Consider the following 24,385-nt stretch of genomic DNA (forward strand, 5'->3'; position numbering starts at 1 on the left):
ACAAACAGTTAAACAGGATTTTGGTTACTTCCAATGTAAGAAATTCAGATACATCACTCATAACTAAACCCCTTACCTCTGTCGGTCGTGGATCCTTGTCATTTAAGACTTCCTAAATGATGTGCAGCACGGTAGCATTGTGGATAGCACAATTGCTTCACAGCACCAGGGTCCCAGGTTCGATTCTGGCTTGGGTCACTGTCTGTGCGGAGTCTGCACATCCTCCCTGTGTGTGCATGGGTTTCCTCCGGGTGCTCCAGTTTCCTCCCACAGTCCAAAGGTGTGCAGGTTAGGTGGATTGGCCATGCTAAATTGCCCTTAGTGTCCAAAATTGCCCTTAGTGTTGGGTGGGTTACTGGGTTATGGGGATAGGGTGGAGGTGTTGACCTTGGGAAGGGTGCTCTTTCCAAGAGCCCATGCAGACTCGATGGGCCGAATGGCCTCCTTCTGCACTGTAAATTCTATGATAATCTATGAGTGTCTAGGATCTAAAGCGTATTGAGAGTGAGATTGCACAGTTTAAATTCTAATAGTATTTTTATTATAAGATACTCTCAATTGATACATACAGAATTGCAGAGTTCAAAATATAAATTGACTAGCAGTCCTTTGTTATCTGTTAAAAATATAAATCAGTTAACAGTCCTTTGTTATCTGCTAACAAACTAACTTCTCTACCAGAAGGATATATCTAAACATGGAAAATCCTAAAGTATCTCATATCAATTTCTAATACATTTCAAAGAAGTTTAAAGAAACATACTTACAAAAACTACGATGGTCTTTGTTTGATGAAGCAGGCTGAGGAACAGAATTTTGACTGTACTCTTAACAGGAGAGAGAGAGTGAGTGCTGATTCTGCTTGTTTTTATACATAATTCTCCCTATTGAGTGAGTGGCTTTTCCTGGGTCTTATCTTTCATACGGGGCAATTTCTTATATCCAAATGACCAGGTTTGTGGTTTCTCAACAGTAATGTGATTTAATGATCTTAGTGTCTGCTAGAACGTCAGAAGTCTAAGATATATGGTCGGGCATGGAGTTGTTTGAGACACATTTCTACTTCTGCCGATTTTCATTGTGTCAATTCCTTATCCCTCATTTGTCTGGGATGGCTTAATGATCCTCGGGGTCAGCTGAAGGTTTTGCAGCTGGTGGTGACTTTTGAAAGATCTTTCTGCTGAAGTAGTTTTATTCTACTTTGAATTAAAGCACTTGATGTATTAATTTCTGCTGCTTAGACATGTCCTTATTCTAAACCGAATTCTGCCGACAGTCCATCACACATCATCGGATAGTGGATTCTCAGACATCCTAATCAACTACATGGAACTGAAACCTGCTCTGTGTGCAGTGCAGGGTGACTATGCCTTCTGTATGGTTTGTCCTGCGTATACAGTGAGATTTACTCTGCGGGTGGAATCTGGTGCAGCACAGGGCTCAATATCTCACAGAAGTGCCTTTGATGGTATATTGCATTTTTCCCCAGTGTCAATATTAACTTTAAATTTGGAATTGCTGTAAGCAATGTTTAACATGGTGAATAACTTTTCCCGGGATAAAATCGACACTTTGGCAGTAGAACGTTTTATGGAGTTTGTTTAATGCTCTGCTTGTTTTGGTTTACCTCCAGCTCATTCTCCATGTTCATGTCCTGAACCCTGGAGAGGAACAGCTGGCTGCAATGTGACTTGTGGTAGTGGCCGTGGCTTTGAGCTGCGGCACTTGGCAAAGTGAGTTCCATTTGCCACAGTTATTGCAACACTTATTAAATGCAAAGCATGCGCTTCTTTCTGTGGATGCTGGCCATTGCAGTTTGGGCAGGTGTGTTCTGTACCAAGAAAACATTTGTTTCTCTCCTTAATTCCGTGGTGCTCCAGTCGGACTGCTCAATTAACATGCAAAGACTAATGGCAGATTCTAACATTTGTTTTGCCACAGAGCAACTGCTTCCGCACAGCATTGCTGTTCCACACACTATGTAGTCTCTTACGGGTTCATCAGTGGGTACCAAATACGTTCTTTTCTGACTGAAATTTCAATGTTGGGGCATCTAATTGTACCATTTCATCAGGTTTCTGGTTACTGGTGTTAAAATCATTTCTGTCCATGATGATTTTTTTATAGCCATGCATATCTGCTCAATTTTTTTTAATGGTACCTCAGGGTCCTCTTAGCCTTCCTCTATTTGGAAGATGAAGGATTCAGATATTTCAACCGCCTCCGGGCGCAATAGATTCAACAGCAAGTCTGCTTATACTTTCTTCGATTTATCGGCGAGACCAGAATGGCAGTATAAACGCTATTCCTTCTCAAACTTTTTCCAATTGTTACCAATGTTCTCATCAAAGTCGTTGAGCCATCTCGGCCAGCTCCTGATACCAGGTAAAGTTGCTACGCTGTGTAGGAAGGATGACAAAGCACAACAATTAAATGGTTTATTTTAAGATCCTCAGCAATTCTTCATAGAATTTACAGTGCAGAAGGAGGCCATTCAGCACTGGCCCTTACAAAGAGCACCGTACTCAAGCCCACATCTCTACCCTATCTCCGTAACCCCCACTTAACCTTTTTGGGCACTAAGGGCAATTTATCATGGCCAATACACCTAACCCGCACATCTCTGGACTGTGGGAGGAAACCGGAGCACCCGGAGGAAACCCTCGCAGACACGGGGAGAACATGCAGACTCCGCACAGACAGTGACCCAGCAGGGAATTGAACCTGGGACCCTGGAGCTGTGAAGCAACTGTGCTAACCACTATGCTACTGTGCTGCCCCCTTACATGTGTTCTTACATGTGTTACGACATCCTGAGCAAGTGTGCGGACAATTCCAGCCCCACTTGACCAGGAGTTATACGCAAGTGAATTAACCAATAACTCCGAGAAAATACCTGAACTCTTTGGCCCTTGGCTGCCCAATAATTACAGTCACCCAACTCCTCTTCCATCTTTGCTTTCAGTTAGTGATTTTATTGTAGGTTCATTCAGGTCTCTGTAGTTTCAGAAATACAGCTCTCTCAGGTCTTTCTGGAGAGAGAGAGAGAGAGAGACTGTAGATTCATTAATGCAGGTTCTCTACAGCCCCAGGAATACAACGTAACCCACCCACCCTGCAGGAAGTGTGGAAGAATTTTCTAAAGAACCCGGCTTAGCTCTGTTGGTAAATAATGAAACTTTGAAGCCCAGCATCGTGGTTTCGCATCTTTTATGGGATTGTTTCTTCCACAGAAAATATTTCATTCATCGTACTTTGATGTTTGTTTTTACCAACTTACTAAAATAATGTAAATTGAAAGGACGAGGCTGAGCTAAGAGCCTTCTTTGTCACTGCCACTTCCAATACCGGTGTGGATTTGTTCCATTCTTGTTATTGATTTCCAAACTATGTTCTCGGTTCATCAATTATTGCTTCTTTTGATCATTTATCTTTTGAGGCTGCTAACACCAGGGGGAGCACTTTCTGCACCTGTGCTGATGCATCCAGTGGACATAGAATCATAGAATCATATTCTGAGAGCCAGATATGGGTAAGTCATCCTCCAGTAGCCTCAGAGGTGAGAATATTTCATAGAATTTACAGTGCAGAAGGAGGCCATTCGGCCCATCGAGTCTGCACCAGCTCTTGGAAAGAGCACCCTACCCAAGGTCAACACCTCCACCCTATCCCCATAACCCAGTAACCCCACCCAATACTAAGGGCAATTTTGGACACTAAGGGCAATTTATCATGGCCAATCCACCTAACCCGCACATCTTTGGACTGTGGGAGGAAACCGGAGCACCCAGAGGAAACCCACGCACACACGGGGAGGACGTGCAGACTCCACACAGACAGTGACCCAAGCCGGAATAGAACCTGGGACACTGGAGCTGTGAAGCATTTGTGCTATCCACAATGCTACCGTGCTGCCCGACATGTCGGACTTTAAATTCCTGGGTGATGATATTTCCAGTCTGGGTGTGCGGCCGGATGAAGACAAGATTGCTGCCATCACATCCATGAAAACACCCTAGGACAAGAAAGCGGTCTTCCGGTTCCTGGGCATGGTAAATGTCCGAGGAAAGTTTATTCCCAATCTCGCCTCGCATACCACGGCTCTCCGTAACCTGGTCCGAAAGACAACGGACTTCCAGTGGCTCCCTGCCCACGAGCACGAGTGGAGGGAACTGAAGGCCAAGCTATCCACGGCCCCAGTGCTGGCCTTTTTCAATCCGAACAAGGAAACAAAAATCTCAACGGACGCCAGCCAGTCTGGCATTGGAGCCGTGCTTCTGCAGCGTGATGAGGCCTCATCATGGGCCCCCGTTGCATATGTGTCACGGGCAATGACCCCCACGGAACAGCGCTACGCGCAAATAGAGAAGGAGTGCCTCGACCTTCTGACCGTTGTCGTGAAATTCCACAACTATGTTTATGGACTTCCCCAGTTCACTGTTGAGACCGACCATCGTCCGCTCGTCAAAATAATACAAAAGGACTTGAATGATATGATGCCTCGCCTCCAGCGCATCCTGCTCAAGCTCCGGAGGTATGATTTCCAACTTGTTTATACACCTGGCATAGACCTTGTCATTGCCGATGCCCTCTCTAGGTCGGTCATCACTCCATGCGATAACGAAGGGTTCGTTTGCCAGGTCGACGCTCACGTTCAGTTTGCAGCCTCCCACTTGCCAACATCGGATGCATGCCTGGTACAAATTCGGCGTGAGACAGCGGCTGACCCCCTTCTACAGCATGTCATGCACCTAATGACAGATGGATGGCTCAAGGGCCAATGCCCACAGTTTTACAATGTTCGTGACAATCTGGCGGTCATTGGTGGGGTTCTCCTGAAGCCAGACCGCATCGTGATCCCGCACAGCATGCACCAGCTGATCCTAGAGCAGCTGCATGAAGGCCATCTAGGTGTTGAAAAATGTCGCCGCAGGGCCAGGGAAGCTGTCTATTGGCCGGGAATCAATAACGACATCGCCAATGCGGTACTCAACTGCCCCACCTGCCAGCGTTTTCAACCCGCCCAACCACGGGAGATCCTGATGCCCCATGAGTAGGTCACATTGCGCTGGACCAAGGTGGGCATCGACCTGTTCCACGCATTGGGCAGGGACTATGTGTTAATCATTGATTACTTCTCGAACTACCCGGAGGTCATCAGGTTGCACAACCTCACTTCTTCTGCTGTCATTCGGGCGTGCAAGGAGACATTTGCCCGGCATGGCATCCCACTTACAGTGATGTCGGACAATGGCCCCTGTTTCACAAGCCAGGAATGGGCCAGCTTCGCCTGGCAGTACAACTTCGCGCACATCACATCCAGTCCCCTGTACCCTCAGTCCAATGGCAAGGCAGAAAAGGGGGCTCACATAGTTAAGAGGCTACTCTGCAAGGCTGCCGATGCCGGATCGGACTTCCATCTCACTTTGTTGGCCTATCGCTCCGCCCCGCTCTCCACTGGGCTGTCGCCTGCATAGTTACTGATGAACCGCACCCCCGGGACAACAGTGCCATCGATTCTCACCCCCAATCTCAATCATGTTCCCGTGCTTCACAGGATGCAGACGTCTCAGGCGCAGCAAAAGGCGACACACGACACACATGCTGCTGATCTCCCCAACATCCAGCCAAACGACAAGGTTCACATCCATTTACTGGATGGAGGCTGGTCTGCGCCTGCTGTTGTCCTCAGGCAGGTGGCCCCCCGCTCCTTCCTGGTCCGGCTACCGGACAGATCCATTTGGCGCCGCAATCGGCGTGCCCTTCGCCTTGTTCCACAGTCGTAACGGGATCCTCCGAGTAGCTCCTCTGCTGACCCTGCCATGGACTGTGCAGAGCTTCCGGTCACTCTGCCTCCCCCTGACTGTGCTGCAGCCCACCCAGCCCCTCTGCTGACTCTGCCATGGACTGTGCAGAGCTTCCGGTCACTCTGCCTCCCCCTGACTGTGCTGCAGCCCACCCAGCCCCTCTGCTGACCCTGCCATGGACTGTGCAGAGCTTCCGGTCACTCTGCCTCCCCCTGCTGACCCTGCCATGGACTGTGCAGAGCTTCCGGTCACTCTGTCTCCCCCTGACTGTGCTGCAGCCCACCCAGCCCCTCTGCTGACCCTGCCATGGACTGTGCAGAGCTTCCGGTCACTCTGCCTCCCCCTGCTGACCCTGCCATGGACTGTGCAGAGCTTCCGGTCACTCTGCCTCCCCCTGACTGTGCTGCAGCCCACCCAGCCCCTCTGCTGACCCTGCCATGGACTGTGCAGAGCTTCCGGTCACTCTGCCTCCCCCTGCTGACCCTGCCATGGACTGTGCAGAGCTTCCGGTCACTCTGCCTCCCCCTGCTGACCCTGCCATGGACTGTGCAGAGCTTCTCGTCACTCTGCCTCCCCCTGACTGTGCTGCAGCCCACCCAGCCCCTCTGCTGACCCTGCCATGGACTGTGCAGAGCTTCCGGTCACTCTGCCTCCCCCTGCTGACCCTGCCATGGACTGTGCAGAGCTTCCGGTCACTCTGTCTCCCCCTGACTGTGCTGCAGCCCACCCAGCCCCTCTGCTGACCCTGCCATGGACTGTGCAGAGCTTCCGGTCACTCTGCCTCCCCCTGCTGACCCTGCCATGGACTGTGCAGAGCTTCCGGTCACTCTGCCTCCCCCTGACTGTGCTGCAGCCCACCCAGCCCCTCTGCTGACCCTGCCATGGACTGTGCGGAGCTTCCGGTCACTCTGCCTCCCCCTGCTGACCCTGCCATGGACTGTGCAGAGCTTCTCGTCACTCTGCCTCCCCCTGACTGTGCTGCAGCCCACCCAGCCCCTCTGCTGACCCTGCCATGGACTGTGCGGAGCTTCCGGTCACTCTGCCTCCCCCTGCTGACCCTGCCATGGACTGTGCAGAGCTTCCGGTCACTCTGCCTCCCCCTGCTGACCCTGCCATGGACTGTGCAGAGCTTCCGGTCACTCTGCCTCCCCCTGCTGACCCTGCCATGGACTGTGCAGAGCTTCCGGTCACTCTGCCTCCTCCTGCTGACCCTGCCATGGACTGTGCAGAGCTTCCGGTCACTCTGCCTCCCTCTGCTGACCCTGCCATGGACTGTGCAGAGCTTCCGGTCACTCTGCCTCCCCCTGACTGTGCTGCAGCCCACCCAGCCCCTCTGCTGACCCTGCCATGGACTGTGCAGAGCTTCCGGTCACTCTGCCTCCCCCTGACTGTGCTGCATCCCACCCAGCCCCTCTGCTGACCCTGCCATGGACTGTGCAGAGCTTCCGGTCACTCTGCCTCCCCCTGCTGACCCTGCCATGGACTGTGCAGAGCTTCTCGTCACTCTGCCTCCCCCTGACTGTGCTGCAGCCCACCCAGCCCCTCTGCTGACCCTGCCATGGACTGTGCAGAGCTTCCGGTCACTCTGCCTCCCCCTGCTGACCCTGCCATGGACTGTGCAGAGCTTCCGGTCACTCTGCCTCCCCCTGACTGTGCTGCAGCCCACCCAGCCCCTCTGCTGACCCTGCCATGGACTGTGCAGAGCTTCCGGTCACTCTGCCTCCCCCTGACTGTGCTGCAGCCCACCCAGCCCCTCTGCTGACCCTGCCATGGACTGTGCAGAGCTTCCGGTCACTCTGCCTCCCCCTGCTGACCCTGCCATGGACTGTGCAGAGCTTCCGGTCACTCTGCCTCCCCCTGCCTGTGCTGCAGCCCACCCAGCCCCTCTGCTGACCCTGCCATGGACTGTGCAGAGCTTCCGGTCACTCTGCCTCCCCCTGCTGACCCTGCCATGGACTGTGCAGAGCTTCCGGTCACTCTGCCTCCCTCTGCTGACCCTGCCATGGACTGTGCAGAGCTTCCGGTCACTCTGCCTCCCCCTGACTGTGCTGCAGCCCACCCAGCCCCTCTGCTGACCCTGCCATGGACTGTGCAGAGCTTCCGGTCACTCTGCCTCCCCCTGACTGTGCTGCAGCCCACCCAGCCCCTCTGCTGACCCTGCCATGGACTGTGCAGAGCTTCCGGTCACTCTGCCTCCCCCTGCTGACCCTGCCATGGACTGTGCAGAGCTTCCGGTCACTCTGCCTCCCCCTGACTGTGCTGCAGCACACCCAGCCCCTCTGCTGACCCTGCCATGGACTGTGCAGAGCTTCCGGTCACTCTGCGTCCCCCTGACTGTGCTGCAGCCCATCCAGCTCCTGACCTGGCGGCTATTGACCCACCCTTGAGGCGGTCAACCAGAGTCCGTCGCCCACCTCAGAGACTGAATTTATGAACGTTGCAAATTTATGTTAAATCGTTTTCTATTGGTTAGTATATAGCACTGTTCTTGTTCAATTTGTTGCATACTAATTATTTGCACCAGGCACCTTCCCTTGTATATAGCTTTGTTTTTCTGTATATAGATTTGTACATATGTCTTCGCACCTCACATGTCGTCAGGAACATTCTTCACACACCCACACTATTTATTGTCACACCTTCACAGTCAATTTTTTAAAAAGAGGGGATGTTATAATATACACCAGCATATCATGGTGCCGACACATACTGATGGACATACACTAGGACCAATCAACATGCACAAACTCCGCAGCCAATCACCAGTTAGAACACACGCACTATAAAGGCAGAGGGCACCACGGTTCCCGCTCATTCTGGATGCTGCCTCTCAGAAGCACAAGAGCTCATCAAGTACAGTACAAACTCACACCACATGCTGAGAGATTCAACTGGTTCGGACAGGCACAGGTCTCTAGTTAAACTAGCATCGCTTAAACCCGCAGTTATGGTATGTCTATTATTTTATAAGAGTTAATAAAATAGTGTTGAACCTTCTTCAGTGTTGGTGGCATCTATCTGCTTCACAAGTCCACAGTGCCCAACACTTCATGTCTGTGTTTGAATGTATATATCTGTAGGCGTATGTCTGTGACTGTGTCCCTGTCTCGGTGTGTGTGTGTGTGTCTCTGTGTGAATCTTTGTGTGCCTGTGTGTGTGTCTGTATGTATCTCTGTGTGTGTCTGTCTGTGTGTCTGTGTGTATGTGTGTCTACATATGCAGGTGTATGTAACTGTATTTGTCTATTAGTCTGAGTATGCATATTAGTGTTTGCATTGGTATTTTGGAATAATGTGTGTGTATTGCTGTATGTGTTAGTTTGGCTGGGTCCGGTAGTCTATATGTATTGATGTGTATGTGAAGCTTGGTGTACTTGTGTCGATGTGTTTGTATTTGTGTGTTTGTGCTGCTGTGTGTGTTGTTCTGTATTTGGTGTATCTGTACGTTGGTTTGTATGTGTTGTCTGTTTGTGAGTTTGTATGTCAATGTGTTTTAATGTCTGCATTTGGTGCATATGTGTATGTTGGTTTGCGTGTTCGTTGCAACGTACATCGGTGCATCAGTGAGTGCTGATGTACGTGCATGTTAGTTTGTGTGCATATGTTGTGTTGAGGTGGGCAGCTCGGTAGCATAGTGGTTAGCACATTTGCTTCACGGCTCCAGGGTCCCAGGTTCGATTCCCGGCTGGGTCACTATCTGTGCGGAGTCTGTACATTCTCCCCGTGTGTACGTGGGTTTCCTCTGGGTTTGGATTGGATTGGATTAGATTTGTTTATTGTCACGTGTACCGAGGTACAGTGAAAAGTATTTTTCTGTGAGCAGCTCAACAGATCATTAAGTACATGGGAAGAAAAGGGAATAAAAGAAAATACATAATAGGGCAACACAAGATATACAATGTAACTACATAAGCACTGGCATCAGATGAAGCATACAGGGTGTAGTGTTAATGAGGTCAGTCCATAGGAGGGTCATTTAGGAGTCTGGTAGCAGTGGGGAAGAAGCTGTTTTTGAGTCTGTTTGTGCGTGTTCTCAGACTTCTGAATCTCCTGCCCGATGGAAGAAGTTGGAAAAGTGAGTAAGCCGGGTAGGAAAGAACTTTGATCATGCTTGCCGCTTTCCCCAGGCAGCGGGAGGTGTAGATGGAGTCCATGGATGGGAGGCAGGTTTGTGTGATGGACTGGGCGGTATTCACGACGACTCTCTGAAGTTCCTTGTGGTCCTGGGCCGAGCAGTTGCCATACCAGGCTGTGATGCAGCCAGATAGGATGCTTTCTATAGTGCATCTGTAAAAGTTGGTAAGGGTTAATGTGGACATGCCTAATTGCGTCGACGTGGGTGGACCAAGACAGATTTTTGGTGATGGGCACCCCTAGGAATTTGAAACTGCTAACCATCTCCACCTTGGCCCTGTTGATGCTGACAGGGGTGTGTACAGTACTTTGCTTCCTGAAGTCAATGACCAGCTCTTAAGTTTTGCTGGAATTGAGGGAGAGATGTTGTCGTTACACCACTCCATCAGGTTCTCTATCTCCCTCCTGTATTCTGACTCGTCGTTATTCGAGATCCGGCCCACTATGGTCGTATCGTCAGCAAACTTGTAGATGGAGTTGGAACCAAGTTTTGCCACGCAGTCGTGTGTGTACAGGGAGTAGAGTAGGGGGCTAAGTACGCAGCCTTGCGGGGCCTCGGTATTGAGGACTATTGTGGAGAAGGTGTTGTTGTTCATTCTTACTGATTGTGGTCTGTTGGTCAGAAAATCAAGGATCCAGTTGCAGAGTGAGGAGCCAAGTCCTAGGTTTTGAAGCTTTGATATGAGCTTGGCTGGGATTATGGTGTTGAAGGCGGAGCTGTAGTCAATAAATAGGAGTCTGATGTAAGAATCCTTGTTGTCAAGATGCATTATGGACGAGTGTAGGGCCAGGGAAATGGCATCTGCTGTGGACCAGTTGGGACGGTATGCGAATTGCACTGGATCAAGGTGTTCTGGGAGTATGGAGGTGATGCGCTTCATGATCAACCTCCCGAAGCACTTCATTACAACTGAAGTCAGGACCACTGGACGGTAGTCATTGAGGCACATTGCCTGGTTCTTCTTTGGCACCGGTAAAATGGTGGTCTTCTTGAAGCAGGTGGGGACCTCGGAGTGGAGTAGGGACAGGTTAAAGCTGTCCATGAATACCTCTGCCAGCTGGTCCGTGCGGGCTCTGAGTACACGACCAGAGATCCCGTCCGGGCCCGTCGCCTTCCAAGGGTTCATTTTCAGGAAGGCCGACCTGACTTCGGAAGCTATGATGGTGGGTGTGGGTGAGTAATGGGCTGCTGGGGCACTTGGCAGTAGATTGTTAGTTACCTGCTCGAACCGAGCATAGGATGCATTGAGTTCATCAGGGGTGCGCTGCTGCCGGAGATACTGCTCGGCTTCGCTTTGTAGCCCGTTATGTTGTTTAATCCTTGCCACAATCGGCGAGTGTCTGTCTGTGACTCTAGCTTGGTTTGATATTCTCTCTTGGCATCTCGGGTGGCTTTGTGGAGGTCGTACCTGGATTTCTTGCATAGATCAGGGTCGTCTAACTTGAATGCGTCAGAACTGTCCTTCAGTAGGAAGTCAATCTCGCCATGGTTTCCGGTTGGGGAACGTACGTACTGCTTTCTTTGGTACGCAGTCGTCCATATATTTGCTGATGAAGTCTGTGACGGTGGTGGCATACTCATTTAGGTTAGTTGCTGAGTTCTTAAATATGGACCAGTCCACTGTCTGTAAGCAGTCACGTAAGAGCTCTTCTGTCTCCTCGGACCAGCACCGCACAACCTTCTTAGCTGGATTCTCCCGCTTGAGTTTCTGCTTGTAAGCCGGGAGAAGGAGCACCGTCTTATGGTCTGATTTCCCAAAGTGCGGTCGGGGGATGGAACGGTAGGCGCCCTTGATTTTTGAGTAGCAGTGGTCAAGAGTGTTGTCGCCCCTGGTGGGACAGGAGGAGATGTGCTGGTGGAATTTTGGCAGTACACTCTTGAGGTTGGCCTTGTTGAAGTCTCCGGCCATGATGAACAAGGCCTCCGGGTGTTCTGTTTCATAGTTGTTTATGACTGTGTACAGTTCGTCCAGGGCCTTCCTCACTTCTGCCTGGGGTGGGATGGAGATCGCTGTGATAATGGCTGAAGTGAACTCACGTGGAAGATAGTATCGGCGGCACTTCATGGCCAGGTATTCCTGGTCCGGGGAGCAGTAGGTCGCCAAGGTCACCACATCCAAGCACAAGGAGGGGTTGATGAGGAGGTAAACCCCTCCACCCTTCGCTTTGCCTGATGACGCGGTGCAGTCCGCCCGGTGAATTGAGAAGCCTTCAGGTTGTATGGCAGAGTCCGGTGAGGCAGGGGTGAGCCATGTCTCTGTGAAATGACATGTCTCTTACTTCCCTCTGAGAGGTAAGTCGAGCGTTAAGTTCATCTAGCTTGTTTTTGATCGCTTGGACGTTTGCCAGGAGTATGCTGGGGAGAGGCGTCTTGAAACCACGTTGCTTCAGTCTAATCTGCAGGCCACCGCGTTTACCTCACTTCCTCGGTCCGAGGATGTGGCTGGATGATCCTGGGATCTGATGGGAGAAGTCTGACCTTGTGGAAGGTAGGTGGTTGCATCTGGTGGTGTCAAGGGCACTGGCAGGGACCAGGGCGCTGGTTACATTTCCGGGGTCACATCTGGCAGGGTCCCGGGTGCTGGTTGAGGTAGAACGGTTGCTAGGGGGGCATGTTTGCGATCCGATGGGTCCTCACGTTCTGCGGGCACGGGAATACCTTACAGCGCTTTCGGGTCCTTTCGGGGGTCCTGGGTCGTGGGCAGGGGCTTCATGAGGCAGGTTGGGCTGAGTCCCATGGTCTGTTCCCTCGCTGGGCTCTCCTGAGATCGGGTCTTGTAGTAGGCCCGGTACCGCCCTCCACGTGGATTTTTCTTTCTTCCATCTCTAGGTAGGTCGGGTTGCTGGGTGGGCCTCTCCAGGTTGTGTCGCTGGGCGGGTCTCTCGGGGTCGAGTTGGGCCGGGTCTCGTCTCCGGGGGTCGGGTTGGGAGCTCCGGGGTCTGGGCCGGGCGATCCGGGGGCTGGCGTCGGTTGTTAGGCTGGGTTGGGAGTTCCGAGGTCTGGGTCGGCTCCAAATTGAGGTTGGGGCTTCACTTCCAGTCTAGGCCCTGATGCACTATCAATTATGACGAGACAAGAGTAGAATGTAATCAAGGCTTTATTGCAGAGAGATGTGTGGCCTCCTGCAGCAGCTGACGAAATGGCTGCTGTACGGAGAGCACACACATTTAAACTCCGCCTACTGGGCGGAGCCAGCAGGCAGGGATCTAGTACAGGGGCCTTACCGTAAAACCCATATATACAATACAATACAACAGTGGTGACTACAACATTCACCCCCTGTTAAAAATGAGTCCAGCGGGGGTGGTGGAAAACTATATACGTACAGATTGCTTTGAAAAATTACAAAGAAGGTTACAAATTTAGACGATCCAGCGCCTTGATCTGTCGTCGAGAGCGTCGCAGTGATGGTGGTGACTCAGGCGTCTTCGGTGACTCCGGGAGCGTGTCGAAATTCTATTTGTCCCGGGTGGGAGCAAGGGGAGGACGAATTGTCATGGAGCGGGGGCTGCGGTGGGGTGCGCCGGGGGAAGGGAGGGTGGCACCGGGGCAGGGGGGGGTTGTGTGGGGAACCAGCTGGTGTCAGGTCCCTGAGAGAGACTGTGTCTTGGCGGCCGTCGGGGTATGCTACGTAGGCGTACTGTGGTTGGCGTGGAGTAGCTGTACCCTCTCAACCAATGGGTCCGCCTTGTGGAGCCGCACATGCTTGCGGAGGAGAACGGGTCCTGGAGCTGTCAGCCACGTTGGGAGCGAAACCCCGGAGGTGGACATCCTGGGGAAAGCAAAGAGACGTTCATGGGGGGTTTCGTTAGTCACGGTGCACTGGAGCGACCGAATGGAGTGAAGTTCGTCGGGGAGGACCTCCTGCCAGTGGGAGGCAGGGAGATTTCTGGTCCATAGGGCCAGCTGGACGGCCCTCCAGACTGTCCCATTCTCTCTCTCTACCTGCCTGTTTCCCCTGGGGTTGTAGCTGGTCGTCCTGCTCAAGACAATGTCCCTGCTGAGCAGGTACTGGCACAGCTCATCACTCATAAATGAGAATCCCCGGTCGCTGTGGACGTAGGCGGGGAAACCAAACAGAGCGAAGATGGTGTTGAGGGCTTTGATAATGGTGGCAGACGTCATATCAGGGCATGGGACGGGAAAGGGGAATCGGGAATATCGCTCCACCCACCTCTCATCCTGGCCTCAGTGATGGGTAATGGGAAATGAGGGAGGGTGGGTTGCGGAGACCTCTATGTGGAAAAATTCTAGTCTTGTGGGATTCTAAAAAGTACTGTACCTTTCAATCATTGTTGAATCTTCCTGTCTCATCTCACCTTTGACAGTGAAAGAGTTGATCCCACCAGATCTACTTTGGAAGTTCTGCGACATTTCTCCAGCGTGAAGATCTTCTGTGAAGATGATTCAAATTCTCTTTTGCCAAAGCACTGAAACACTGCTCACTTCAAGAAGCAGAAATTTTAAAACAAATTCTGCAACCTATAACTGAAATAAGATACAACTGTTTTAGTGAATATGATTTGAATACATTTGGAAGCAATGGTATTTGGCTGTCTTACTCCCTGGTAATGGGTGCATCCCCTGCATGAACCAGAAGCTCTGGCTTCAAGTCCCACCCCTGAACTTGGTGACTGATGAATGTGTGTTCGTAACGCAGCCAAACAGGTTTGAGAATCAGCCTGAAAATCCTTCCATCACACACCAATGTCAGGCAGAAAGAGTTAGTCAGATTCCTGGTCAGCCATGTGATTGAAAGAACAGTGGCGCCTCAATCATCACTATCCATAGCACCAGACTACAGCTTGCATATTATAAAATCTCCAGGAGTCCTGAGAAAGTGACACAAACAAAGGTTTATTTGGTTAAAAAATTTTAAGGTCGCAATGTGTCATACTCGTCCCAGCCAAATCTGCCGATCCCAATCTGGGCCAGCTTTTAAGCACTACATTTAGATTTAATGTCTCGTGAATCGAGGTACAGTGAAAAGTATTGTTCTGCGTACAATCCAGGCAGATTGTTCCATACATGAAAAACATAGAACATACCTAGGGCAGGTCAAAGGCTAGGAATCCTACAGTGAGTAACTCACCTCATGATGCCCACCCCCCTGCCCCCCGCCCCTTACCGCACCCGCCCCACCAAACCTATACACCATCTACAAGGCACAAGTCAGGAGTGTAATGGAATACTCTCCACTGGCCTGGATGAGTGCAGCTCCAACAACACTCAGGAAGCTTGACGCCATCCAGGACAAAGCAGCCCGCTTGATTGCTTTTCCTTCCACAAACATTCAAACCCTCCACCAACAATGAACAGTGGCAGCCGTGTGTACCATCTACAAGATGCAGTGCATTAACTCACTAAGGTTCCTTAGACAGCACCTTCCAAACCCACAACTGTGGTGATATGCATCACTGTAGATACACAAGGGGTTAATATAAATACATGTAGACTAGCTAGACACTAGAGGGAGCACCAGAGACATGACACACAGACACTCAACCAATAGGTCAGTTAGATAGGACACGACCAATGGGCATTCACGATACACACAGAGGTGACACTACCACAGGGGGCATTACACCAACCCATATATAACGGACGCAGCACACATGCTCTTCCTCTTTCCAGTGGAGAAACTCAGTGATTAGAGACACAGGGTTGATTCACTATCACACCCACCACGTGGATTGTAGCAGACTGGTTTGTCAATCTGAGTAGCTATAAGAGGATTAACAGTTGAGTCGAACCCAAGTAGGAGAATTGTAAATAGTTCAATAAACATGTTGAAGTTATCTCCACGTCTGAACTCTTCCTTTGTCAGAGTGCACATCAAGGAAGCCGCTTATGCTACGCCAAGAGCATAATAAGACAACGACCACGACCATCTAGAAGCACAAGAGCAGCAGATACCTGGGAACCCCTAGAGGTTCATCTTCCAGTCACTCACCACTCTGACTTGGAAATATATCGCCTTTCCTTCGCTATCGCTGGGGCAAAAGCCTGGAAGTCCATCCCTAACAGCGCAGTGGATGTACCTACATTTTAGGGCTGCAGCTGTTCAAGAGGGCAACTCACCACCACCTTCTGAAGGACAACCTGGGATGGGCAATAAATGTTGGTCTAACCAGCGAAGCCCACATCCCGTAAATGAATTTTTAGAAAATACGAAAAGTACGCAATGTAAATACATAGACATGGACATTGGGTGAAGCATAAGTATAGTGCTACACAGCAGAGAACTTGGTGTTACACAGTAGAGAACTTTGATTTGCAAACCCCAGCTGCCAGGCCTTTGCCCCTCATATTCCATGAGCCCCACAGGGAAGACAAACAGGGTTGTCAGTGTGAGCCTCCTGAGGTTATTACATATAAAAGAGCATGTTGTCACACAAACTCAGGCCCCTTGAGGTGCTTTAACACATCACCACTTGCTTTATATTACATTGCCTGTTCTGCCAACTGTTGCATTTTCAAAAATCATGGGTGGGACTTTCTGGCTGTTCCCGCTGGCAGCATCGGCAAGCTGGCTCCTGCGGCTTACAGAACACGCCGCGCGCAGAGGGGGAGAAAAATCCCACCCAATTTTGCACTGTTTGGGTAACCAGGGACGCAAACCTGTCTCCAGGTGACATCACAAATAAAGTAGGAGCCAATCAGTGTAGTCAAGGACGATGATGACATAAAACTGCACAAAGCCCACCCACTCAAGTTGCACATGGTCTCCGATTACTTGTGACACTAATAAAGTGTATTATTAGATTCTGTTCACCAGACAAGAAGCAGCTTGTGTCATCCTGTCTCCCTCCGCACTCCTTGTTCAATGGCTTGGTACATTCCAACACCTGCTCTTTTCATCAGGCAGTGTGTTTCCTGCCTGTCATTTGAAGGCAATTTAGGGGAATGGTGCTTGGTTGGGTTAGTTTACCGTAAGACCTCTGTACTCTGTACTGTCATACTATACACACAAGTACATGATGGTGCACAGACAGGCATTGATTGACACACAGGATGACCAATGAACACACAGAACACGGCAGCCAATCACCAGACAGGACACGGCCACTATAAAGCCAGAGGGCACTAGTTTTCACGCTCTCTTGGGATGCAGCCTCTGAGACAGTCAGAGCCCGTGAGCAACAACACGAACATCCACCATGTGGTAGTCAGATAGTCTGGTCAGGTTAGCCTCAGGTCTCCAGTCAACTCAGCATAGTGTCAACCCACAGTTAAAGTATGTATGATAGTTAAGCGTTCAATAAAATAGAGTTGCATTTCTTCAAATGTTGGAAGCCTGTCTCGCTCACTGCTATGGTAAACGCAGTCCTCGCAGACCCAGCTTACCCAACACATCATGGTACCAGGGAGTCATGTTAGAGTTTGACGGACCTACCTTGAGATAGTCTGCCTTTGACCAACGATCAGCCATCCGGTAGCATGGACAGCGTCTGCCCTCCCCCGCCACTCTGCATCGCCGGCAACCTCGGTGCCAACTGGAAGATTTTCAAGCAGAAGTTTCAGCTGTATCTTGAAGCCACCGACCTCAAAGCTGCATCAGATGCCAGGAAGATCGCTCTCTTCCTCTCTACATCCGGGGACCACGCTATCCACTTTTTTAACTCCCTCACCTTTGCTGAAGGTGAGGACAAGGCCAAGTTCAAAACAGTCCTGCTGAAGTTCGACAGCCACTGTGACATCGAAGTCAATGAGATCTTTGAACGCTACGTGTTCCAGCAGAGGCTTCAGGGTAAGGATGAACCTTTTCAGTCGTTCTTAACCCATCTCCGTGTCCTCGCACAGTCCTGCAACTCCTGCTCCACTTCCGACTCCATGATCCGCGACCAGATCGTTTTCGGGGTCCACTCTGATCCCCCTCGCCAGCAGCTCCTTAAAGTTAAGTAGCTCACCCTTACCATCGCCATCGAGACCGGCGTCCCACATGAGCACGCTAATAACCGGTACTCCCATATCAAGGTGGCAGAGACGGCGCGGCAAGGCCCCCACGATGCAGAGGGGTGCAGGCAATAAAACAGCTCCAGAGCCTGAGTCTGGATGAGGGCGGCCATTTTGTGCGCTTTTCCCGGGCTCCTGCGCATGCGCGCAATGATCGAGGGGACGGTGAGGCCGACGACCGAACTGCGCAGGTGCGCACATCATTTGACCACACCGTGCATGCGTGGTGGCACACGGAGCATCCTGACGTCGGCGCCATGACGTGCAACAACTGTGGCTCCGCCCACTTAAAGCGGCAATGTCCCGCGAACTCTCTACGCTGTCTCCAGTGTGGCAAGCTTGGCCACTACGCAGCCCTGTGCAGATCTGCTCAACTGCCCAACACACTGCGATCCCAGCCGCAGCGCAGGAACGCCCGGTCAGTACAGCAACCCGTTGCAGACTCCGACTCAGACATGGTTCCAGATCCCGACACCGAAGACCTCATATCCCCATTCCAGTTGGGCATCATTACCAAGCATACGATGCTTTCTGCAAAAAAGGTTAAACAACTCCCAGTGATGAGCATTGATCCGGACGACAAGTGGTGTGTCACCCTTACGGTCAACAAGGCTCGCATACGCTTCAGGCTGGATACCGGTGCTTTAGCTAACCTCATTTCGAAGTCTGACCTGGACCATCCACGTCAAGCCGAGCATTCTTCCACCGGCCTGCCAGCTCCTCAACTACATTGGCAATGCCATTGCTGCCAGTGGCTCATGCCAGCTTGTGGTATCCCAGTTCTTCAAAAGCCACCCTGCGTTTCAAAATTGTAGTGTCCAACAAAGCTTCCTTGCTCGGTGCTCAGGCCTGCAAAATCTTCAATCTTGTCCAGGTCGCCCGCTGAGGCATCAGGAAGATGCCAACTTCCAAACTCAATTAGATGACATTATAGCACAATACTTCAGCGTCTTCGAAGGTATGGGCACACTCCCCTACAGATACAAGATCCTTCTGAAACTGAATGCCACCCCTGTGGTCCATGCACCGGGTCGGGTGCTGGCACCCCTTAAGGACCGCCTCAAGCAGCAGCTGCAAGACCTCCAGGTCCAGGGCGTCATTTCAAAGGTCACGGAACCCACGGACTGGGTTAGCTCCATGGTTTGTGTCAAAAAACCGTCAGGGGAACTTTGCATTTGTATCAACCCCAAAGATTTTAACCGTAACATCATGAGGGAACACTACCCTATCCCTAAGCGCGAAGAGCTAACCAGCGAGATTGCTCACACCACGTTTTTCACGAAGCTGGATGCCTCCAAGGGGTTTTGGCAAATACAGCTGGACGCGTCCAGTCGAAGGCTGTGCACATTTAACACCCCGTTTAGTCGTTACTGTTACAACCGGATGCCCTTTGGCATCATCTCCGCCTCGGAGGTGTTCCACCGAATAATGGAGCAAATGATGGAGGGCATCGAGGGGGTGCGAGTGTACGTCGATGACATAATTGACTGGTCCACAACTCCTCAGGAGCACATCGATCACCTCAAACGAGTGTTCCATAGGATCCACGAGTTAATGCTCGTTCGGTCAAGCAGAAATAAAGTTCCTTGGCGACCATACTTCGCAGTTCGGTGTGCAGCCAGATGCAGACAAGGTGTCGGCGATCAATGCCATGAAGACACCGGAGGACAAGTAGGCGGTCCTCCGCTTCCTAGGGATGGTCAACTTCCTTGGGAAGTTTATCCCCAACCTTGCATCTCACACCACAGCTCTCCGCAATCTTGTTAAAAAAACCACCGACTTCCAGTGGCTCACCCACTAACCAAGGCCCCGGTACTGGCGTTTTTCCACCCTGCCAAGGAGACGAAGATCTCCACCGACGCGAGTCAGTCTGGCATTGGGGCAGTACTCCTCCAGCAGGACGAATCCTCCTCCTGGGCCCCAGTCGCATCTGCATCTAGAGCCATGACGCCTACTGAGCAGCGATATGCTCAAATCGAGAAAGAATGCCTGGGCCTCCTCACGGTGATTGACAAATTCCATGATTACGTGTATGGACTCCCCAAATTCACGGGCGAGATGGACCATAGGCCACTGGTTCACATCATCCAGAAGGACCTCAACAATATGACGCCACGGCTACAACGTATCTTCCTCAAACTCCGCCGCTACGATTTTGACCTGGTCTACACCTCGGGCAAGGAGCTCATTGTGGCCGATGCACTCTCTCGTTCTATCACCACGCCGTGTGAGCAGTCGGACTTCGTCTGTCAGATCGACGCCCATGTTGAATTCTGCGCATCCAACTTTCCGGCCACTGATGAAAGGGTCGTACAGATTCGTCATGAAACGGCCAGGGATCCTCTACTCTAACGGGTCGTGTGCCATCTCCCAGATGGTTGGCAAAAGGGCCAGTGCCCGCAGTTCTATAATATAAAAGACGATCTGGCAGTAGTCGATGGCATACTGATGAAACTGGACAGGATAATAATACCGCAGAGTATGTGAGAGCTCGTCCTCGGCCAGCTCCACGAGGGTCACATGGGGGTCGAAAAGTGTCGCCGGCGAGCCCTAGAGGCAGTATATTGGCCTGGCATCAATCAGGACATCGCTAACACTGTCCTCAATTGCCCAACGTGCCAACGGTTCCAGCCGGCTCAGCCAAAAGAGACTTTGCAGCCGCATGAACTGGTGTCCTCCCCATGGACCAAAGTTGGCATTGATCTCTTTCACGCAAAAGGCCGGGACTACATCCTCCTCGTGGACTATTTTTCTAACTACCCAGAGGTGGTCAGACTGACTGACCTTACATCTACAACAGTCATCGAGGCGTGCAAAGAGGCCTTAGCCCGTCATGGCATTACACTTACAGTCATGCTAATAATGGCCCGTGCTTCTTCAGTCAGGAGTGGATGGATTTTGCCTTGCAGTACAGTTTTACGCACGTCACTTCAAGCCCCCACTACCCCCAGTCGAATGGGAAAGCTGAAAAGGAGGTACACATTGTTAAAAGACTGTTATGCAAAGCTGCTGATTCAGGTTCAGATTTTAACCTGGCGCTGACAGCCTACAGGGCGACTCCTTTATCCGCTGGCCTGTCCCCAGCACAGCTGCTAATGAACCGCACACTACGGACAACGGTGCCGGCTATCCACATCCCGGACCTTGACAATTTTCCGGTCCTGCAAAGAATGCAACAGTCTCAGGCCCAATGCAAGTCGGTGTATGACGCCCATGCCACAGATCTCCCTGCTCTGGTCCCAGCTGACCGGGTTCGTGTTCAGCTACCAGGCGGTGGCTGGTCTGCCACAGCTGTGGTTGTCAAGCAAGTGGCCCCCAGGTCCTTTCTCGTTCGCATGCATGATGGCTCTTTTCTGCGGCATAATAGGCGGGCACTGCGGCTGCTTCCACGCTCGCCACCTGAACGTGATGTCCCGCCTCGCCTACTGACTCATCAGGACGCACCCTTCCATGAGGCCACCGATCTGCCGCTTCTTTTACCACCCTCTACATTGGAGGCAGCTCTGCCCATTCCAGTGCAGGCGGCCCCTGACCCTTGAGGCGGTCAACCAGAATTCGTCGCCCGCCACAGAGACTGAATTTATAGACTGAATGTTGCATTACCTTGTGATCCGTTTACACATCTGTACATATTGTTTCTTCCTAATTTGTTGCATACCCTCTATCTGCACCAGACACCTTCCCATGTAAATACGCTCACATACTTTATACATAGTCAGGCTCCTACACACACTCGCTATTTATTGACCTATACACATTTTTTTAAAAGGGGGAGGTGTCTTAATATACACACAAGTATATGATGGTTCACAGGCAGGCATTGATTGACACACAGGTTGACCAATGAACACACAGAACACAGTAGCCAATCACCAGACAGGATACGGCCACTATAAAGCCAGAGGGCACTAGTTTTCCCGCTCTCTTGGGATGCAGCCTCTGAGACAGTCAGAGCCGGTGAGCAACAGCTAGAACATACACCATGTGGTAGTAAGATAGTCTGGTCAGGTTAGCCTCAGGTCTCCAGTCAACTCAGCATAGCGTCAACCCACAGTTAACGTATGTATGATAGTTAAGAGTTCAATAAAAATAGAGTTGCATTTCTTCAAGTGTTGAAGCCTGTCCCTCTCACTGCTGCAGTAAACGCATTCCTCACAGACCCAACTTACCCAACACATCATGTACCAGTCTATTCTGTGTTACAAGAAGAAAGTGCTGGATCAAACGGTGTGGGGAGGAAGGGGGTGGGGGGGGGGGGGGGGGGGGCGGGTGGGGGTGGGGTGGAGAATCATATGAGGGGACCCTCACGGGAAAAATTGGAGAGTGCACCATGAGCAATAATGGACGATACATGATGCCCAAACACTCCCATGCATGGATTGGGTACATAAAAAGCTTCCTCTGCATAATCTCATAAAACCCCCAGGCAGCTTAGTTAGATCTCTCCCCACTGTCCCATCAAACACCCACAAGGCAGACACACAGAGATTCAACATTCTCTGCAATTTGGTTTACCATGCACAGCTAACCCACAAACACAATGTAAGTACAGTATATATAGTTCCCTTGACACTAACCAATAAATCACTCCAACCCCAGCAACATCATGGATGAGTGCACAATAAAGGTGCCTCTATTTGAGAGTTCCTGGCTGAAATATGGTGAAGGTAAATACAGATTAAGTCAACTCTCCACACGAAAGGCCCAAAGCCTTATGACAGATGTTGATCAACTCCCAATAGCCGATTAAGCACCTTCACAAGATCCTGGACTGATCCATACCTTTTCAATCATGTGGAACCTTCTTTTCTATCTTGTCTTCAACACTGGGAATCTTGTTCGCCACCATAACTGCCGCATGAACTAGACAATGGGTAAATGGGAGTGGTGTGAATTAGGATATGGGCAGTTTCGTATAAGCACAAGTACATGGATAGTGGAAAGTGGGACGCCAGTCGGTAGAGCGTACAAACAGTCCCAATCTGGGGCTTTATGGGATATTGCAGTAGTCAAATCCTCCCAAGTAAGTACAGCACAGGTTACGTACACATTGTGCAAACTCTCTAAATTGGTTAACTGAGGACAGCCAACTCAGATACAGCATATGTTGAATATAACATACAGTTCCCAACTGTAGTACACCAGCGGGTAATGGGCCAAATGCTGTCTATAAATCTGAAAAATGTCAAAAACATGCAAGTGAGTTAAATGTGCAAGACACATAAAAAATTATGTTGAACAGATGTTGAACTTTTTGACAGATGTTGAACCGTTCCCAATGGATATTAGATTCTCATGGTGGCAGAATCTGGATGATGATATTCTCACTAGACCTCAGCAATATTGTTCAATCGACCTGTCTCATCTTGTCTTTCACACCAAGAATTCTAGTCGCAGCAGTGAGAGGGACAGGCTTCAACACTTGAAGAAATGCAACTCTATTTTTATTGAACTCTTAACTATCATACATACGTTAACTGTGGGTTGACGCTATGCTGAGTTGACTGGAGACCTGAGGCTAACCTGACCAGACTATCTTACTACCACATGGTGTATGTTCTAGCTGTTGCTCACCGGCTCTGACTGTCTCAGAGGCTGCATCCCAAGAGAGCGGGAAAACTAGTGCCCTCTGGCTTTATAGTGGCCGTATCCTGTCTGGTGATTGGCTACTGTGTTCTGTGTGTTCATTGGTCAACCTGTGTGTCAATCAATGCCTGCCTGTGAACCATCATATACTTGTCTAGATGTCCTCTGTGAGCAGGGTGATATTTCACCATTCCCAGTTTGTGTTAAGATGATTCAACATCTCTCTCTCCAACTTTCTGAGATGTTGCACACTCCATGATACTTTGAAGACAAAATTGTCAGATTAACATAAATTGTTAATTAATTTGAATATATTTTCAATGAGTGATATTCCATTACTTACTTGGAATTAAATGTTCTTTCTTTTCCCATGTTGGTATGGACAGAACTCACTGATATGTTCTGCCATCTCCAGCCCCTCCCACAAGAAATGGCCACTGTTGGCGTGTAACCAGGGACACAAACCTATCTCCAAGTGACATCACAAAGGAGCCAACCACACAACAGTTGTGGATGACATCAGAAAGCAGATAAGCCCCTCCCCCTGGAGGTTACAGGATCACATGACCAGGGACTGCCCAGCAGCATGAAGGGACAGATTGTATAATCAGTGCTGTACGCAATGCCATTCACAGGTGTTCAGACCCCAGGATGAGAGCATGGCCTCCCAAAATTACCCGTTATAATTTCTCTCTCCAATCCTCCAAATGTGAAGTTTCACAATGCTCTCATGTCCACCTCTTGATTGTCAACACCAAATTCTCCCTTTGCTTTATGTCAGAATGTTGGTCTCACTCTTGCTTTGTCAGTAAGAGATGCAGTTTGTGGGAATGGTACTGGAATGAGGCAGGTACATTACAACCTCTTCTGTGTCCTGAATCCAGTACAAATGGCGTCCGACA

General features: G+C 50.5%; 1 long non-coding RNA gene across 2 annotated transcripts; it reads right to left on the reverse strand.

Annotated features, from left to right (window-relative positions):
• Positions 1-581: 581 nt before the first annotated feature.
• LOC119977649 lies at positions 582-23,905 on the reverse strand. Of its 2 annotated transcripts, XR_005463254.1 has the most exons (4): positions 23,827-23,905; positions 14,224-14,429; positions 2,897-3,032; positions 582-2,399 (listed from the first exon to the last, which is right to left on the reverse strand). It is a non-coding gene; the product is annotated as an uncharacterized LOC119977649 (long non-coding RNA). The 2 variants fall into 2 exon arrangements; XR_005463251.1 differs by lacking the exon at positions 2,897-3,032.
• Positions 23,906-24,385: the final 480 nt, after the last annotated feature.

Source organism: Scyliorhinus canicula, chromosome 1 (genome assembly GCF_902713615.1).
Source record: "Scyliorhinus canicula chromosome 1, sScyCan1.1, whole genome shotgun sequence".
Classification (NCBI taxonomy): Eukaryota; Metazoa; Chordata; class Chondrichthyes; order Carcharhiniformes; family Scyliorhinidae; genus Scyliorhinus; species Scyliorhinus canicula.